This window comes from Pinus tabuliformis, chromosome 9 (assembly GCF_031772625.1).
Source record: "Pinus tabuliformis cultivar Carrire ecotype Pingquan chromosome 9, CPIR1, whole genome shotgun sequence".
NCBI classification, from domain to species: Eukaryota; Viridiplantae; Streptophyta; class Pinopsida; order Pinales; family Pinaceae; genus Pinus; species Pinus tabuliformis.
Genome location: NC_142307.1, coordinates 1,233,684,996 through 1,233,705,274, shown reverse-complemented (window position 1 = coordinate 1,233,705,274; position 20,279 = coordinate 1,233,684,996). Strand labels below are relative to the sequence as shown.

Below are 20,279 nucleotides of genomic sequence, written 5' to 3'. Positions count from 1 at the left end.
AAGATAAGTACTTTATATCTATCTTCCTTGATTATTATTGCTTTACTATTAATTAGCCTCTTGTCTTTGTATCTGTTGCTTTGTTATAATCATTTCTTCCATGACCTCCTAACGAGGATTGTAGGTACATCACAAAGGATTACAAGGCTCTAGAAGTAGATGAAATAATTGGGAAGAATGAAGCAAAGCTTGTAACAATATGATTCTCGTAGATTGATTTGTGTTAAAGAGCGGGAAATTATACTAACATCTAGAACCGTGCTTGATGACTGTAAGAGCTCCTAGTTCAAAGGGAGCAGGCAGACCAACAAGCTTGAAGGATGTTGTGATGGAGAAGTGTGTTGAAGAGAAGTCAGTGGTGACTTCCAAGTGGATCTACAAGATAAAGTATGTGGTAGATGGAAACATAGAGAAGTATAAAGTGAGATTCGTGAGGATTATACCAGAAAGAGGGATAGGACTATGAGGAGACACTTGCTATAATTATCAGGTACACTTCTGTTAGAAATATTATCTCTATTGATTTTTTGGAGGTTACATTAGATGGATGTAAAGAACACTTTCCTCGATGGAGTAATTGAGGAATAAGTGTACATAGAGCTACCTCAGGGATTTGAGGTACATGAGAAGGAATCTCACGTCTGTTGACTGAAGAACGATTTGTACAAACTTTGGACATGATTGATGAATATTTGATGAGTCTGGGTTGATCTTGTTATTATATGACTTGTTTCTAATAGGAGAAACAAGAATGGAAATAACATTTACCATACGTGATAGAGGGATTTGACCTCTGAGTTCAAGATAAATAATTTAGATTTGATACATTACTTATTGGAACTAGAAGTATGGAAGAAAGTGAGTGAGATCTTCCTTGGTCAAAGGAAGCATATTATTACGATCCTTCAGAGGTTTGGGATGGTAGACAACCAGTCCATGATCCAATCTAAAGAAGCTAAGTGGCAGAGGGAGCATCCAGGATTGTCAGGATGAACGAAAAGTAGGTATGGTAATGGATCCAATAAAGGAAGCTAGTCAGTTTATGGTTGAGTCGAGGCATGTGACACAACATGTGTTGAGGTACCGACATGGTACATGTCTAAATTGATGAAGTACAGTTGCAAGGATATATAGATTTAGATTGGGAAAAGAGTGTTAAAGATAGGAAGACCACATCAAGATGATTATTAAGTTTAGATTCTACTTGGGTAGGAAGCAAACATCTATCACACTCAGGACTGCAGAGGCCAGGTATATTGCAACTAGTTTGGCAATTTGTGAAGCAATGTAACCTCAAAAGCTACTTGTAGGATTGTTTGATCAGATGTAGGAGACGACTGTGATGACAGGTTGAAGCACATTGAGATCATGGTACCTGTTGGAGCACTTTGGCCAGGAGTGCCAATAATAGAAAAAAACCGAGACAAAAAAAAAACACAGTTAGTGGAAACACCGACAACGGTAGAAACCCAGTCAATGGAGACACAAACAACAGTAGAAACACAATCAATGTTGACACCACAAGCGATGAAAACACAGATAATAAGCCATTATTGTAACATAAACACTATATCAGTTTATTTGCAATAGAAAACACACAACCCATCGACAACAAACTAACAACAAATAATAGTACATGGACAACAAATACAACTAGAAACAACTAATGGACATTGTTTCCCATAAAAAATATTGCAGAAAGACATCCCATGACAACAAACCTATAAACAACAAAATAAATCAACAACACACCACAACCACCACTAAAAACATGTTGCTGCTACACATACCAAATCTGAAAATAAATCGAAACCAACGAACTAAATGGCATGCAAATTTTTGTACCTTAAAACAAAAAATTGTTGCAAGCATCTCACAGACTATTGTGCATGAAAATGTAAACTTAAAAATTGCTGCAAATAAAAACACATTGCTGCAAATAAACACAGGATTGAACATGACACTGCTAAAACAAATACAATTGTTGAAAAACACATAATTTTGCCGCAAATAAACACGTAAGCACAAAATGAATACAAACAACACACATAAAACTGGAGTTCTAACTCCTCCATTAACACAGACAAAATGTATAGAAGTTGCAACTCTCCCTACCATTGTGGTAGGTTGGTTTCACTGCCTCAAAACCCTCATATGCAACTCACAGAAACCCTTTCTTCCAAAATTCCAATGAGAGACCAACCAAAAATCTCAGTGCATCCCCACTTCAAAAACTCCTCACCCTAAACCTAAAACGGATTATTTTAATATTTTCCTAAAAATATCTCCAACTAACTTTCCCTCCATTCGCATTCCATTATACATGAATTTCATTTATGTTTCATTTGCTTCATGTACATTTCACTGCTAGTTCACATTTTCTCTTCACATGTACATTGATATTTACATTAGTTTCCATAATTGATTGTATTTACATTAATTTCCATAATTAACCCAAAGTTACACTTGGGTTCCAATAGGCCCCCGGTACAAATCCTAACTCATCCCAAGCCAACGAAAATCAAACATCCATGCTCACTTGTGTTGTTGTTGTGCGATCCAAATCCTCCTCTGACTGTTGAATTGAAGGATGCTCGTCTACTCTACTCTATTGTACTCTGCACATCCTCTTTGTGCACCTCCTCTTCTCTCTATGAGCGTCCTAGCCTCCTGCTCACAAGACCCCATGTTCTCTCTTCTTTCGTGGGTTTCTGAGCCTCCTTCGCTTACAAGGCCCCACTTGTGCTCTTCTCCTTTACTCTACTTTGTTTATTGTAGCCAACAATTAGCTCTTTGCTGCTCTCCCTTCTTCCAATGTCATGTTTGTTGCATCTTCTTAGATTCTCTGCATGTTCTCACTTGATAGTGTTGTTGGATTCCTTTGCTTCTACTATGTGAAGTGATTTGGCTATAAAACTTTCAATCTTGGCATCTTCAACTATTTTGGGATAGTTGAAAAATAAAGGAGCCAACCAGTTTGCGCAGGACCACCTAGTGATTGGTGAGGGTCTTAACAAAGACTGCCCATAAGTATATTCAGTTTTCCTTCCTGTGTTGCATGGTTTCTTTGAAAAGAAAAAAAAAAATAGAACAATATGATATTAATAATAAAATGACAAAGGGTTGGTGCAATTTGTGGGAAAATTTTGATCCATAACCAAAATTAAAAAATTTTGAGTCCTTTGCATTCTTGACTATGGCTCCCTCGACATAGTTCATTGCAAAATTCCTGAACCAGGAAAACTAACCGAACCCAAAAACTTTGTAACTAAGAAACTACTAATTTTGCACTCTTCCTGAAGCTACAAGCTGGACAGGGTCATAACCTCCCTTGGGCCACAATTTCATCCACCTGGGCTTCTCTCCATCATTGTTGCCACCTGACTGAAGAGGGCGACTATACATTCCCAACTGGTGCATTTGTTGCAGTGCTCTGGCTAGGACCGCCAAAAATAGAAAAAAATTTAAATGAAAAGAAAAAATAAATTTGACACAGAGATAACGCTACATAGACTGTTGCGACACTGACAATAGCAAAAAAAAATCAATGGCGACACCAAAAACAATGATAACACAGTCAATGGTGACACCAAAAGTGGTGGAAACATAGGCACTATGCCACTGCTATAACACAGACATGGTTCCACTCTATTTGCGGTAGCAACCACACAATCCACCGACAACACACTAACAACAAATAATATTACATGGAAATCAACTGGAACTAACAACAACTAATGGACATTTCTTCCCATAAATCATATTCCAGAAAGATGTCCACTGACAACGAATTTATGAACAACAAAATAAACCAATAACACACCACAACCACCACTAAAAACATGTTGTTGTTGCACTTATACCGAATCTGAAAATAAATCGAAACCAACGAACTAAATGACATTCCAATTGTTTGTTGTACCTTAAAACAAAACATTGTTGCAAGCGTCTCACAGACTATTGTACATGAAAACATATACACAAAAAATTGTTTCAAATAAGAACACATTGCTGCAAATCAACAACGGATTGGACAAGAAATCATTGAAATAAATACAATTGTTGAACACGCATATACTTTTGCTGCAAATAAACACGTAAGCACAAAATGCTTACAAATAACACACACAACACTGGAGTTTGAACTCCTCCTCCATTAACACAATAAAAAATTATAGAAGTTGTAGCCCTCCCTTCCATGGCGGCAGGGAGGATGTGTTGCCTCTAAACCCTCATATGCAACTCACAAAATCCATTTCTTCCAAAATTCCAATGAGAGGCCAACCACAAATCGCACTACATCCCCACTTCAAAAACCCTTCACCCTAAAACTAGGAGGGATTATTTTAATCTTTTACTAAAAATATCTCCAACTAACTTTCCCTTCATTCACATTCCATTACACGAAATTCATTTTTATTTCAGTTATGTTTCATTTGCTTCATGTTCATTTCACTGCTAGTTCACATTTTCTCTTCACATGTATGTTTACATTTACATTAATTTCCATAATTGACTTTATTTACATTAATTTCCATAATTAACCCAAAGTTATACTTGGGCTCCAATAGTACCACCACATATGGAACATAGTACAGAAGGGAGTAGTGAGGCTCCTATGCATTTGTATAGACAAGAAAATCATTGACAATCTCACAAAGCCTCTATCCCAAGATGAAGTTTGTATACTTTAGGGATAAGCTTCGAGTGATTGAGAATGCTTCCCTTGGTTAAAGGGAGTGATGTTGTAGCATGAAGGGGTAAATATTATCCATAGGTTAGGATATTGAAGGTCATGGGTGTGACTGGGGGCCATGTAATGTGGTTAGGGAGATTGGCCTAGACAGCATCAAGGCTCAGAGTCCTCCCCTGGTAAGGGGTTATTTGATCATATTTCCAAGGGTTATTTGGCTAGTGGGTTGAGTGAGTGCCTTATAGCATAAAGCAAGTGTTTTTCAATTCAATAACATGTGATGACATGTGAGAATGGTAAATGGAACCATGGGTTCACCATTTGCCAGGGGGTATCTGAGGTGGTTCCAAGTGACGATTTGGTGGGTTGGTGACCCAAGGACTAGTCTTGTGTCAGGGGTTACCCAACCAATCAATGGGTAATTGGCTTGTGAGTGGCTAGATCCTTTGAAAAGGAGATGTGACTAGGGGGTAACTAGATCCCTTTGCATGATGTTGATGCAGGATGCTTTCCACATGGTTCTAGAATAGAACCTGAGGTGGACAGATTCATTAACATAGGTAGCTCATTCAACCTTTTCTTGGGATGGAGAATTTTTTCAACAAGAAAACATCTAAGGAAGTCAAAGAGAATACCTCCCTAGCTAAGAGGGAGTGTTGAATTTTGGTAGTTGTGGTCGATATTCATAATTTATATTAGCCCACAAAATAAAAGAAAATGAAAAATTCAAATTTGGTTTCAAGTCAGCTCCAAATAAAAGATGGAAAATTTTGAATTTTAAATTTTGAAGTTGCCTCCAAACTTAAGTTAGCCTAGCCAAGAGACACACCAATTCGGGCTCATTAAACCACTATATATTTCCAATCGACTTCCTCACTTGAAGACCAATTTAGATGACCCAAGGTCTTTCGATTTCTATTCACACATGCAAAGGAGAGAGGAGAGAAGTAGATTGAAGTTTGACCAAGATTGACCAACGAAGTTTGACCATCTTGCGACTCGCATTGACCAACAATTTGACTGAGTTTTCTGTTGGCACAATTTGACCATAATTCAAAGTTTGCTTGACTGCAGGCCTGAGGCAGTTTGACCATAGGTCTGAGGAAAGTTTACCATAAGTGACTAGGGCTTCCGAGGCAGTTGTAGGATGCCAAAATTTGGCCTATTTGACTTGAGTTGACCAGCTATTACAGGATGTTGAAAATATATTTGCTTGACCAAGTTTACCTGGGATTTTTTGTTGATAAGTTTGACTTTATTTGATTGGAAAAATCAGAATGTATATCTTGTTGAATTAGACAATTTCTCTAAGAAAACGTTGTTTGGTTTTTCCCTAGTTAGGCTTTTCCCAAGGTAAAAAATTGGGTCTCTTGTGTTTGGCTGTCGTTTCATGATCCTACTATCATTATTTTTTTATTGTTGAGATTTTCTATGTATAATTGCTTAACGATGAATGTGACATGAAATAAATTGGTTAAAGAATCATTAGAAAGTAATTATTAGAATAGGAAATCATGAAAAACCAACATGGACTACACACGTGGTATAGTCAGACCTCACAACCAAGGGAATGAAACATGCCCCCCCCAGAAAAACAATTGAATGCAAGAAAGAAGAAAAGCATGAAAAGTGTGGGCTCATGTTGTATGCTCAAAAAAAGGAAAATAAATGGTATGTTGACAACAACTGTTCAAGACACATAACATAAGATTAGAGTAAGTTCATCAAACTTAAAAAGTTAGACGGAGCTCAATTGATTATTAGAAATAATGCATTTGCAAAAAAAATTAGGAAAGGGGCAGTTAACATTGATAATGGAAGAACTAAGGCTCAAAATGTTTTATATGTTGAAGGATTGAAGCACAAGCTCTTGAGTGTTAGTCAAATGTGTGATTAAGGGTATGATCTCACGTTTAATTCCAAGATATGTGAAATCAGAAATTTTGATACAAGTAAACTGATAGAAAAAGTTAATAGGACCAAAGTCAATGTATACACTCTTGATGGATTTGAAATTGAGAAGTGTTGCATTGGAAGGTTATATGAAAGATGGCTATGGCATAAAATACTAGGATATATCAGTTTTGATAATTTGGTAAAAGTTACAAGAGCACAGGCCATTAAGGACATGCCTAAAATATCAAAGCCTCACAATGTCATCTACAAAGCATGTTAGTTTGGAAAACAAGCTAGAGTCTTCTTCAAAACAAAAGAATATTCAACATATAAGTTGTTGGAAATTATTAATTCACTTTGATATTTGTGGACCAGCCAGAACTCAAACTCCGAAAGGAGAAAGTCAATTTATGTTGTCCATAGATGATTACACAAGAATGACTTGGGTTACTTTTCTTAAATTGAAATCAAAATCTTTTGAAAAATTTAAAACTTTCAAGTCTCTAATTGAAAATGAAATAGATTTAAAGATTAAATGTCTGAGAACTGATAGAGGAGGAGAATTCACCTCACATGAATTCAATGATTTTTGTGAACATCATAGAATCAAAAGAAATTTCACTATTGTGAGAACTCCACAAAAAAATGGTATGGCTGAAAGAAAGAATCAAACAATTCAAGACATGACAAGGTATCTACTCTTTGAAGCTCAACTACCATATTGATTCTGGGGAGAAGCAATAAACACAAAAATACATATCTTGAATATAGCTCAAACAAGGACAAATAATACCAAAACTCCTTACAATCTATGGTAAGCAAGACCAACCTATAGAAGCAAAGGATATAGATGCTACAATAAAAGGAATCGAAAATTTGTTGAATGCATTGATGTGAAAGTAGATGAAGCACTACCCCATAATGAAGTGTTGCCACAAACTCAACCACAACTAGTTATCTTGCAAGAATCATAATCAGATGGACATGAGGATGAAGAATGTGAGGAATATGAAAGAGAAGAAGATGAGCCATTGCACATAAAAATTCCATCCAAATATGTTGAAAATAATCATCCAAATAATCAAATTCTAGGAGATAAAGAATCAGGAGTTCAAACAAGAAGAAATATTGTTAATGCATCAAACCAAGAGAACCTAGCCTTCCTATCCTTAATGGAGCCTCAAAATTTTGCTCAAGCTAGTCAAGATGAACATTGGGTTAAAGCTATGAATGAAGAGCTAGATCATATTGAGAAAAATGAGACTTGGGAATATGTTCCAAGACTAGAAGAAAAAAAATGTGATTGGAACCAAATGGGTTTATAGAAACAAACTTAATGAGGATGGAAAAGTTGTAAGGAACAAGGAAATACTTATATGCAAAGGATATGGCCAAGTTGAAGGTGTGGAATTTGAAGAAGCATTTTATCCAATTGAAGCAATTAAGATGTTTTTGGTCTTTGCTTGTTTTAAAGGGTTCAAGGTTTATCAAATGGATGTAAAATCAACATTTTTGAATGGGAAACTCAAAAAAGAAGTTTATGTTGAGCAGCTGGACAAATTTAAACTATCATAGACATGGATTATGTATGCAAAAATAAAACATTGTAGGGTTTGAAACACGCACCTAGCACCTAGTATTGTAGATTGGATAAATATCTTCAACAAGGCTTCAAAATAGGTACCACAGATAGAAATCTTTATATTAAGGCTGAAAAATAGAACATGCTCATTATTGTTGTCTATGTGGATGGCATAATATTTGGTAGTGATGATGATTCTATGAGCAGGAGTTTTGTAGCTAGCATGCAAATGGAATTTGAGATGTCTATGCTAGGGGAATTTTCCTTCTTCCTTGGCTTGCAGGTTATCTCAGAGAAAGGTATTTTCATATCTCATACCAAGTACCTTAAGGAAATATTGAAAAAGTTTGGTATGGAAAATTGTGTTTTTGTAAGCATTACCATGGTTATAAGTTACAAACTCAGCAAGGATGATGAGTCTCCAAAAGTAAACCAAACCATGTATAGGTCTATGATTGGTAGCTTGCTTCACATAACAAAATCAATACCAGACATTATGCAAGTAGCAGAATTTGTGGGAAGATCTTAGTCATGTCCAAAGGAGTCTTATGTGAATGTAGTTAAAATAATATTCAAATAATTGCAAGGCACTATCGACTATGCCTTATGTTTTCCAAGGGGAATATGATTTACACTCAAAGCCTATACAAATGCATATTGGGCTAGAAGTGTTGATGAAAAAAAGAGCACTAGTGGAGGAGCCTTCTTTCTAGGTAAATGTCTGGTTTCCTTGCTCAACAAGAAACAAACTTCAATTTCTCTATCCACGGTTGAAGCAGAGTATATTGCAACAACCTCTTGTTTTACTCAAGTTATATGGATGAAACAAAATCCCAAGGATCTTCAAGAAATTGGTGATCAATCTATTTCCATTATGTGTGATAATACTAGTGCTATCAATATCTCAAAAAATCTTGTAATGCACTCTAAAACAAAACACATTCCTATCAAGTATCATTTTCTTTGAGAACAAGTTGTTGATCAAACTGTCATCTTGGAATACATATTAACATAAGAAAAAATTACAACATATTTACTAAAATATTACCAAGAGAAAGTTTTGAAGATATTAGATAGAAAATGGGAGTAATTTCTTCCTCACTAGAAGGAATGGCTCACCGATCTCATGCTAAAGGAGTATAGGGCTTCCCTCCAGCTTTCTGACAGTAGGAGTGTGACTGCAACAATAATATTTCACAGTAGGAGAGTTCATTCACAAGGGGAACAAGTCCACATGAAGATAAATAAACAGTTGTATCATTGGCCCAAGAGTAAGAAATCACGAGATAAACAACCATCTTCAATGGGTCCCTTTTTCGTTGATGCCAAAGGGGGAGAGAATTCAATTCATTGAGAATTGAAAGTAGAAAGTAATCTTTTGGACCAACAATTTGATAGGGGGAGTTTAGTCTATTGCCATTAATGACTAACAATGTTTGGTGGTGTTGCTATCAATGACCAAGGGGGAGATTGTTGGACATAGTGTTGTCATTGATGACAATTAATGTCATTGATGTTGAAGGGTATGTCAAAGAAAGAATATTATTTTTGCTTTTGTTGAAGTTATGATGATCAAATGAATTTATAAATGGTATGGTTGAATAGCCCTCTCTAACACCTTTCCAATGGTATATCCCACTTGGTCAAACTCCTCTAAGATGAGAAGATAAGTTAGTTTGAAAGTGGCATTGGAAAAAAGGATAAAAAAACACCAAATTTGTTCAAGTTCGTGCATCATCAAGGAAGATCCATGTTTTGGTGAGAAATCAATTATAATTGGCACACAAACATATGCATTATTTAACAGGGTTAATAAGGTTAAACATCATCCATCTTAGGGAATATTTGGCGATTGTGGATGTTATGAAATGTGGATGAAGCATAAACTTGTGCGATATTTAGCAGAGGTCACACCCCACATGTTCTCTATCCTCTACCACATTGGACCAATAATAACATGAAACATGATACGTGCTAGGTAGCCTTCTAATCAATTGACATGTGGACCCTTTAGTAGCAGGACACGTGGATTGATGATGTAGGAGAGTGATGATGTGGTAGCATAGTATTGGTGCCAAGTGGTAGCACAGGCTAATGATGTGGACAATGATGTGAAAATATGGTGGATGATGTGCAATCATGGTAGGGTGCCATGTGGCATGTCCAATAAACAATTTTGGGTGGCTAATAAGGCCGAATCTGAGTGACACATGACACCATTTAGAGAATGCCACATGGCATGATATCATGCTAACATCAACAACAGATGGACCATGGATCCCTAAGGACCAAGTCACATGGCATGGTCATATGGAGGATTGGGTAAGCCCTAGAGGCTGCTATGGTGATGGTCTAGGTGCAAAATAAGGTCACATGGAAGGTTCGAAACAAGTGCAAAAATTCAAACTTGCGTAATCTCTAGTTTCAAATTTACATAAGCTCCAACCTAGCCTGGAGGCACTGTGTTTGTTTGTGTGTTGAGGTAGTGCCACGATGTGAATTCAATCACTGATTAATTTGTTTGTCTTATAGTGCATGGTGAAGCCTAAAGGTGTATTAATCTATTTGGTTTACAATGCATGGTGAGGCTCGAAGGCTTTGTCTCGTTTGAGATAGACATGGCGTAACTCATGGTAAAGATCAAAGGCGTATTTGTTCTAGTTGTTTTGAGACATACATGGTAAATCCCGAAGGTGTATTACTTTTGGTTGTGCCGAGACATACATGGTGAAACCTGAAGGAATATTGGTTATGTGTTGTATGGCAAAGCCCGAAGGCGTATTGGTTCTATTTTGTAATGTAAAGCCCAAAGGAATATTGGTGGTTGTTTCAAGACATATATGGTAAAGCATAAAGGCATATTTGTTTTGATTGTGCCAAGATACATATGATGAATTCCAAAGGCGTATTGGTTCATTATTTTGCATGGTAATCCTAGAGGCTTATTGATTTTTTTATAAGGCAACTATTAGCTTAGCCAGCCCATATTGTTTTGTTTGCAAGGTGGCTCTTGGCTCAGGCCCAAAGGCATACTCCTCTTTGTCTTGTCCAAGATATATATGGCATGGCTCAATGCTTAAGCATGAGTTCATGTTTGGTCAATGACATATACACATGTTGTGGCTCAGTGGTTAAGCATGAGTTCGAGTCTGGTTCGAGACATATGCACATGACGTGGCTTAGTGGTTAAGAATGAATTTGAGACTGGTATGATACCTATACACATGATGTGATTTAGTGGTTAATCCCAAAGGGGTAATTGGTTTTTTTACAAGTTCAAGTTTTTTCTAAGACATATATGACATATAGTTAAGCCCAAAGGTTTACCTTTTGGTTTTATTGGTGTGAAATTGCTTTGTGATTAAGTTGAAAGGCGAGATTGGATCTCTCAAAGTTCATTTCAAATGAATGGTATGATAAATATATTATGATCTGTAAACTGTTGTGGATATTCCACTAGACAATTTGTCACAACAGATCCGATAAATTATATTTAAAATATGAAATTCTACACTATTATAGTTTTATTTATTTTTAGATTTTTAGATCAGTAGATTACTTTTAATAGTGTATGCATGCAAATTAAAATTATACAAAAAATAGAGAATAGTGAAATAAAGTTAAAAAAAAAAAACATTTGACACAAGATATGACTTGGGAAACCCTTTCGAGAGAAAAACTCAACTTGAACATTGTTGATTTTTGTAGCTTGGGAGGTACTCCAAGTCTTTAGGATTGAGGGTTTGGAGGAAGGAGCTCTATAAGAGGCTTTGTGGGCTTGAAACCCAAGCTTGGGGTTTTGCGCCCATCGATGTTTGGGCCAAAATCGTGACAAGATTGTGACATGTGATGGATGAGGATGATATTAGATGACGAGTTGAATCCAACGCATTGAGAGTAGTCCAATTCCGAGTTGTCATTAAAGAGATATGAATTTTTGAAGATATGATGGGTTAATTTATCTAATTGGGCAAGTCGGCTTGAGGTCAAAGTGGTGCCAAAAGACAAATTATTTGGAGCCACTTGATGCATATAAATATAGGTCAAGTGTGAGGACTTTTTAGACAATCCTAAGTGCAATCACACATGGTTTAGCTATGCGATTTGTACAACAAGTAAGAGAGAGCTTGGAGGCAAGGAGGACGAGCATCTTGAGGAGTATTTCTTTGAGCTTAGGTGCAGATTTATGGTAGAAGAAAGTCGCAGGTCTAGGGAAGCTCGAGCAAGGGCTAGAATGATTGTTTTGGCAACTTTTCTTCCATGAATAAGTGTGTCTTCCTTTCCCGATCCTAGTTGCAGGAGTAGAGGTATGTAAGGGTGTCTTAGTGCATGTTTTGATATGGTTCTTGTCTCTGTTTTGGGAAATAGAGACTATTTCAACAAACAACAAGTGCAGAGGACTGTGTGTAAAGGCCAAGAGGGCTAGGGAGGCTCCTCAAGCCTAGCCACAGTCACTTCAAAGGCAGAACAAAGGGTGCATCCCTTGAAAAGAGGCTCAGACCTCTAGTTGAAGGTGACCACAAATTGTAGGGTTCCTTGGGCTCAAACCGAGTGCTGATAAAAGGCTAGAAGGGACAGAAATGAAGGCAAGCATGCCAGACAAGGGAACACCGTGATCAATGGACTATTGTAGCATTTTTGGAGGGTTGTCACATATTGTTGTGTGCCCTAACCAGTGATAGGAAGCTACAACAATGTGCAAAGAACCCAAGGGAAAGAGGGCATCAACATATTGGTTGCAGATGGTCTCTTGGTGATGTGATTTTCTAGTTGGATGGGTGTCCTAGAAGAGGAATGATTAGAGAAGTTTGTTAGAAACAATGTGGAAGGGTCTCCATAGGTGTTGAATGCCCTAACTAGGAGAGGGCAACGTGAGATTGGACCAAGTGTGGACATTAGATTGGGCATTTATGGTCTGTTGGAGGGAAGTGTGATAGTGCCCAAGTTGGGGCTCGGTGTGCGCCATATTCATGGACCTAGATGGTTACTAGAGTGGGAGAAGTTGAACTCAAGGTTTGATTAGCTAGAGGAGCAGTTGAGCAGCCCTAGACTTGTGTGTGGAAAAGGACTTCTACAACAGATGATGGGCAGTCCTCCTAGTCCATGTTCATTGTAGGAGATGTAAATCTTGCAGTGATAGGTGGTAGCCCTCCATGCCCTATGTCAGTCTTCAATGAAGCAACACATGAAGACCATAGTGGGTTGAAGTCCTTGAGTAGCTAAGTAGCTGCAGTGGGCAGTTGTAAGTTGTTCACAAATGGAGTTTTGAACAACTCAATAAGAGTCTCGATGTGTTGATGCATTGATGGATAAACGATCAACTAGTGATCAGATTGGATAACCGAGGTTCAGTGGAAAAATCGACTTGGATCGTTGATAGAGGCGGTGTTGCAAATTGTGAGTCGAAGGACCGTGCAGGTACATGGTACGACTGAGAGGAGTTGAGAGAGCATGTGACAACCAGATGGTCAGAGTATCCTTTTGAGGGTAGATTGGTTGTCGATGGACTAACACCAAGTCGTAGTTTTGTATTCTTGTACAAGTGGATGTATGAGGGCCATTATCCCTGGTATAGGAGTCCTAGTTTGTTGTATTATTTAGTTTGATTATAACGAAGTCGCGTTAAAAATTATAAAAAATTGTCTATATTTTGTGCACTAGTATATTTACTACTGTTTATATTCCATTGTGCAAATTAGTTTCATTGCAATCTTTGGTTTGGTAGATTCAGTGGTTTAAGATTCTATCCTAGACACCAAGATCATGGAAAAACAACAAAGGTGAGGTTGTTATGCTCTCTTTCTTTGAATAGAAAATGGTTTTGAGTAGAAAGAAGTATCGCCTATGGCTTGTGGGCTTCTATGGTGCACAAATCCTTTCTGTATACTCTATCTCCAATACCTCTTGACTTATTTTTCTCATATATAGAAAAAATGCACTCAAAAAAATGGAATCCCATTTTCTCCTAATGGCCCAGCTATAACACAACCCAACAGCCTACTAGTGGTTACGTTTGACTACTTCAAATCTTAGCCAAAGTTACAATATAGACTCTTCTTCATCATAATCACGTGGCTAGCCACTTTTCCATGAATAATGGGGGTTGATGTAGCATCCTCTCAAATTATGGTGGTGAAAATAGGAAGGTCAAATTTCGAGTGACATAACTTTTGCATATGGACTCTGATTGACATAATTCTTGTATCATTGGAAAGGCCCTCTGCATGTAGAATAGGAAATAAAAGGCATGATACTAAAGTGACAATTTTTACCCCCAAAGAATGTTGTTTGATGCCTTAAAATGCTCTTGGAAGGTTTTCAACCCCAATTTGCCAAATTGGGACCCACCAATAAAAATGGCCTTGAAAACTAATTCCTCCACTTTTTCCACTCTAAAAGCTTCAAGATGGATGAAAAACAGTATAATGATCCAATCTGGATCAATTCTTAGTTTTTAACATAAACAATTAACACAATAGCTGAATTGGTACTAACTTTGATTGGTTCAGGAGAAGTCACAGGTTCAAGTTTCGTCAAGATTGCTAAAAGAAAATCCCTTAGAAGTGCATTTTGTTCATCTTTTTGACAGACCAAAGAAGTGCATTTTGTTGAACATGCACCAAAAATGTGTATTTTGTAGACAACGGACCAAAAAAGTGCAATTTGTAGAACAATTAACTTTTATAATGTTTTATGGGTTAATTTGAGGGCTAATTTGTTTTTTGATAAAGGAGAAATGGCCAAAATTTTCTTGTGATTTGGAAAGAGGACACGAAAAGTCACAAAGACATGATTTTGGGGACATGAAGCTATATTTATTTCATTATTGTCAATATGTTCTAGGCCATGTGAAGTTGTTTGGTGTTGATATAAGAAATGAAGGATAATCTACCATTGATGTTTGAAGAATTAGTTAAAGCTTTGTTGATATGATCAAATTTCGAAGAAGTGTTTATCATGTTGAGCTTGTGAATCCAATTTGAAAGATTGTGAAAAGTGATCCACTATGTTTTTCTGAAGGAGGTAGGTGCCTCAATGAGGTTGGAGCCTACATCAAGTCAGTGCTTGCACATTTCAAAGGTTGGTGCCTCAATCAAGTTGTAATCTCTAGTAGGATGGTGCCTACAAATCTATTTTGGGGCTTCGTGCCTACAAATTGATGTAACCAAAGATTGAAGAAGGTAAAAAGATGTGGTTTTCTCCCACATTGGTTTCCACATGCATAAGATGTTTTTATGTGCTGATGTGATGATAATGTTTATTGATGCTTTCTCATGTTTTTAGTTATGATCAAATTGTAAAATTAATTAATTGGTATAGTTGGTTGTTACATTGATTCACCCATTCCTGTAAATGTCGATGGATATCAATCCATGATAAACATCAAAACACACACTTTATGATACATCTCATATCGCCAATATTTAAAAAAACATAAAAATTAACTAAATATAACTTTATTTAAGTTATTATTAATAATACTTATAAAAATAATTGATATATGAGTTAAATATATATGCATTTAAGAAACACATGTAACAAGGGTCATGGAAATTCACCCCCACTTTACTTCTTAACTTGCAAATAGATTTTTTTACAATACGTTGGACCAAACCATGACTTATCAATACCATATACCCAAAAAACCATAACTCATTTCATGACATTGTTTTAATCAATTTGATTACAAAAGTAAAAAAGGTGTAACTACTTTTCAAATAAATCCCAACATTTAATTTGTGACTACTATTAAAAATATTCTAAAATATTCCATGGAGATTAAATCTCTACAATCCAAATTAAAATTTTGGAAACCTTATTTCAAAATAAACACTTAATAACAAACATCCTATCACAACCTAGATATTTCAATCACTAATTTTTTGAATTTAGATTTTTTTTACTAATTTGAATCTTCCTTGAAAAGGTTTGTTTTATATTAATATAAAATAATATTTTGGTAGTAACATTTTTTAGAGTAATAAATATATTATTGTATCATTATGGCTTTTAATATTTATTATTTATGTATTTCGTTGGTGTTTCTTCAACTGTTATATGTTATTACTATATTCATTATAATGCTATTTTGTTTTATTTATTATTACATTCAATTCAACACAATTAAATATAAAGGTATATAAATATAAATATATAAATATATATATATATATATATATATTTATTTATTTATTTATTTATTGGTCACATATATCATTTCTAACTTATAATAATAAATCATAGAATATATATATAAAAAAATTAATAACGTATATTTGACCATAAATCATGTACTATAGTGGAAATGTAATATGGATTAATATTGAATTTTTTAATTAATGTTATATTCTTGATGTTATAAGATGAATACCCTGTTTATAAGGTATATAACCAGGATTCATGCAATATTAGTATCATTGATACTACACATATGTTGTTGATATTATATGTTAGATATTTCTCGGTTATCGTTTGAATACACAATATATATTTTAATATACCCAGCGAAGTTGCACGACCCTCAGGTTGAGTGATGACATTGAATGGTACCATGCAGTCTCTTCATCCCTTATTCAAACACTTGTCTTCATCCGGACCGTCTATGTGTTGGAGGTAGCATCCAACAATGGTGTAACAAAGGGTTGTTTCCGTAACTACTTTGTTGCTCCCGCTCCGCGCCTGACTTTCTGTTATGTTGACAGAGGCTAGGGTTTGGGTTTTGCTCATGCTGATCCTAGAGTTTCTAGCAATCCTCCATGCTCTCTCTCAGGTAAGGTTTTTCATTGTTTACTGTTAACCCACTTTGCATTTTCCCTCAAAATTCATATCCTGGTCTTGCACGATGATTTCTGCAATTTTGTTTTGTTACCTACAAGTGTTCTCCAAGCTAGGTTTCCATTCTGCCGACGAGAGGAAGAGGTTCATGACTGTAGTTAACCAGGTTAGCCTCACTCTCGGTTCAACAATGTCGACAAGGTTTTCTATTAATTTTACATAATCTAAGTTATTGTTTCCTCTGAAAGGAAGGTTCTCAACCCCTCATTCCATAGAGGGTCCCTTCCGCTACAGGTAATTCATCAAATTCCCAAGATCCTAAATTTGTTTACTTCAGGACTTAATTTCCACTACAGGGTAATAACTAACCTTTGATTTTCTTGCCATTATAGGTGAGTCCTATGGTTCATATTGCTGGGTTGAACTTCAGGCTTGACCTACCATCATTCACAAGTTTTAGTTTGGGTTTCTTCACCTTCATTTCTAGGTTTTTATTCATAATCTCATTTCTCCTACCAGGGTCGCCTCAAACCCTTGCTCTGACCCTATATGATAGCCTTTTCTGAGGTTGTGGACTAATTCAGTTCAACAATGGAAAGGAAAATATCTGCCAGACTTTAGTTCACTAGATTGTATGTGTACATTCCAATTTTACAAAGGATCTGTACTATCTACACTTATCCGGCTTGTCCGACATAGTCTCGGCAATGGTCTGTTTCCTTTGGAAAATGATGCTTAGGAAAAGGAACCAGATATTTATAAATTGTTATGTGAAGCTCTCAACTGAGCGTTCTATTTTACTTCTAACTAATATGTGTGCAATTATAATTCATATTGATCATTCAGTCTTGGTTGTGGTTAATACATGCACAATGTTTGGCTCATGGGTCTATATTTTGAGTATGAAACTAACACAGTTATAATGAGGGCTCGACCCTAGTATGGTTCCTTTTCCTGCATCGTTGTTATTGCTTTTGTATTCAATTTACATTATATTCATTCGTGAATGGTTTAGTTCTGGTACATTATTATTATTTTTTATCAAGCCCAAAACTCTGTTTGGCCTTGGTAACTATGAATGGAAATGAATGAGTGCATGTCTAGTTACTATCTATGTTTTTCCTTGTTTCTATTTAAATACTACTAGTTATTGTTGGTACCCAAACGAGAACAGGACCTGGGTACTCTGGGACCCATTCCTCAACCCTCGGGGTATTTAGTTCGACTTCCTTGGATGCTAGACTGCCCTAGGTGGAGCTCAGGCTCGTCACTTGTGGCTAACCAGATCCTTTTTAACTCTTTCATTTAAGAAATCTCATGAAATTATAATGTACTTATGTTTCGTCTTTGTGTATTAAGTTCTTGTAGTAACTATTTCATTGCTTGACATATTACCAAACATAACCTTATTGCATATGTCACATAATATTGTTTTCATGTATAAGATTATGATACACAGGTATTATCCCTTCACACACGTCATTATAAGCATCATTTATAATATCGAAAAACTAATTATTAGCTACTACTTAGCCCATAATCCAAGAATGAAAGTAAACAGAAAGTACCACTCTCAACATGGTCTATAATAACAAATGACCACCTCTTTACTGCTACACAACCTGTAATTTCAAGAATAAAAATAAACAAAAAATGATACTATTCCACAGAGTTCACTACTCATATATATTTATACAAAACTCGTAATAAAACTTATTTGTAGTTGTCTTGACAGTTTGTCTAGTAGCTAAGAAGACCAATTCGCCCAACCACGAGTCTGGCTATGATGTCCAGACTCTCCCTCGAGCTTCCTTCCTTGAGACAATTATAAAATATAACCACTGAGTTAGTCCATTCTAAACCTCAAGACTTTGCCAATCCAATTCAGAACTAACCTTCCTCTATGTTCCTTATTCGAGCGTTTCACTAGCTTGGTGACCAGCTCAAAACCTTCCTCTATGTTCCTTATTCGAGCGTTTCACTAGCTTGGTGACCAGCTCAAAAACACCTCAAACCTAGCAGAACTCTTCCCCCTCAAACCTAGCAGAACTCTTCCCCCTTTTAGAAACTTCTAGCTTGGTGACCAGCTCAAAAACACCTCAAACCTAGCAGAACTCTTCCCCCTCAAACCTAGCAGAACTCTTCCCCCTTTTAGAAACTTCTGTAGGGATTCCCTTCTTTTCGTTTCACCTCCCAGTTCTCTCTCTATCTTCCCACTGAGATCACATTATTTTCCTTTTTCCTTTCTCTAGGGAGAGAGAAAAGGTGATCACTGTTTTAATTGTTTCCAACTATTAGGAGTTTTTGGAATTTGTTATTATTGGTCTTTCTTATAATTTTCAAACACACCTTTTATTTCCAATCAATGTTTTATTATAATTTTTTACTACGCTCTTCCACCCAGCCACAAGTTCCAACCAATATATGAAAATCAAAGTACTAAGATAATTAAAAATAAAAGTAAAAGTAACCATAATAAATTATGCATCCTGGGGTGTTACAACTCCCCACCCCCCTCTTGTGCGCAACACCATCCTCGGTGTTTACTCCAACCCTTTGGAACATATCAGGATAAGCTTTAAACATGAAGTCTTTATTCTTCCAGGTGGCCTCCTCCAAGCTAAATTGCTTCCTTTGCACCTTAACCTGGGTGATAGCTCACCTCAGTAACATTATTTATCTTTGCTCAAGAATACGTAAAGTCTCTACCAAAAATACGTCGTCCAACTTGACTTGTATCACTATTACAATCTAACATTAATTTATGACAATCATATATATCTATTTTAATGCTGAAATAAGAAATTCTCTTTCTTAATTACATGCACCTCTTGCTATTTAATCACATGTCTAGGATCATAGACATACTTTTTTAATAAGGACACGTGGAACACATTATGAACCTGAACGTGACTAGGTAATGTTAACCGATAGGCTACTGGCCCGATTCTTTCTGGGATTTGAAAAGGTCCACAATATCTAGGTGCTAATTTGGCGCAACCACCCCACCACAAAGTACTTCTTTTTTGTTTGACTTTGATGTAAACATGATCTCCTACTTGGAATTATTTATAAGTCCTTTTCCTATCCACATATGCCTTTTGCCTATCTTGAGCAGCATTTAAATTATGACGAACTTTCATCACTGCTTGCTCCATTTCAGCTAACATGTAAGGTCCCAACAACAATTTATCTTTAGGGTTATACCAATTGGTGGGTATTTTACATTTTCTCTCGTACAATACCTCAAAAGGACTCATTCCGAAGGACTCATGGTAGCTGTTATTATAAGAAAATTCAATTAAGTGGAGGTATTCCTCCCACTTAGTTGGT

At 36.2% G+C, this 20,279-nt stretch overlaps 1 long non-coding RNA gene across 1 annotated transcript; it reads left to right on the top strand.

Moving 5' to 3' along the window:
• The first annotated feature begins 16,631 nt into the window (after window positions 1-16,631).
• Window positions 16,632-17,787, top strand: LOC149152996 (uncharacterized). Its single transcript, XR_016262494.1, has 2 exons — window positions 16,632-17,240; window positions 17,339-17,787. It is a non-coding gene; the product is annotated as an uncharacterized LOC149152996 (long non-coding RNA).
• The last annotated feature ends 2,492 nt before the right edge of the window (window positions 17,788-20,279 follow it).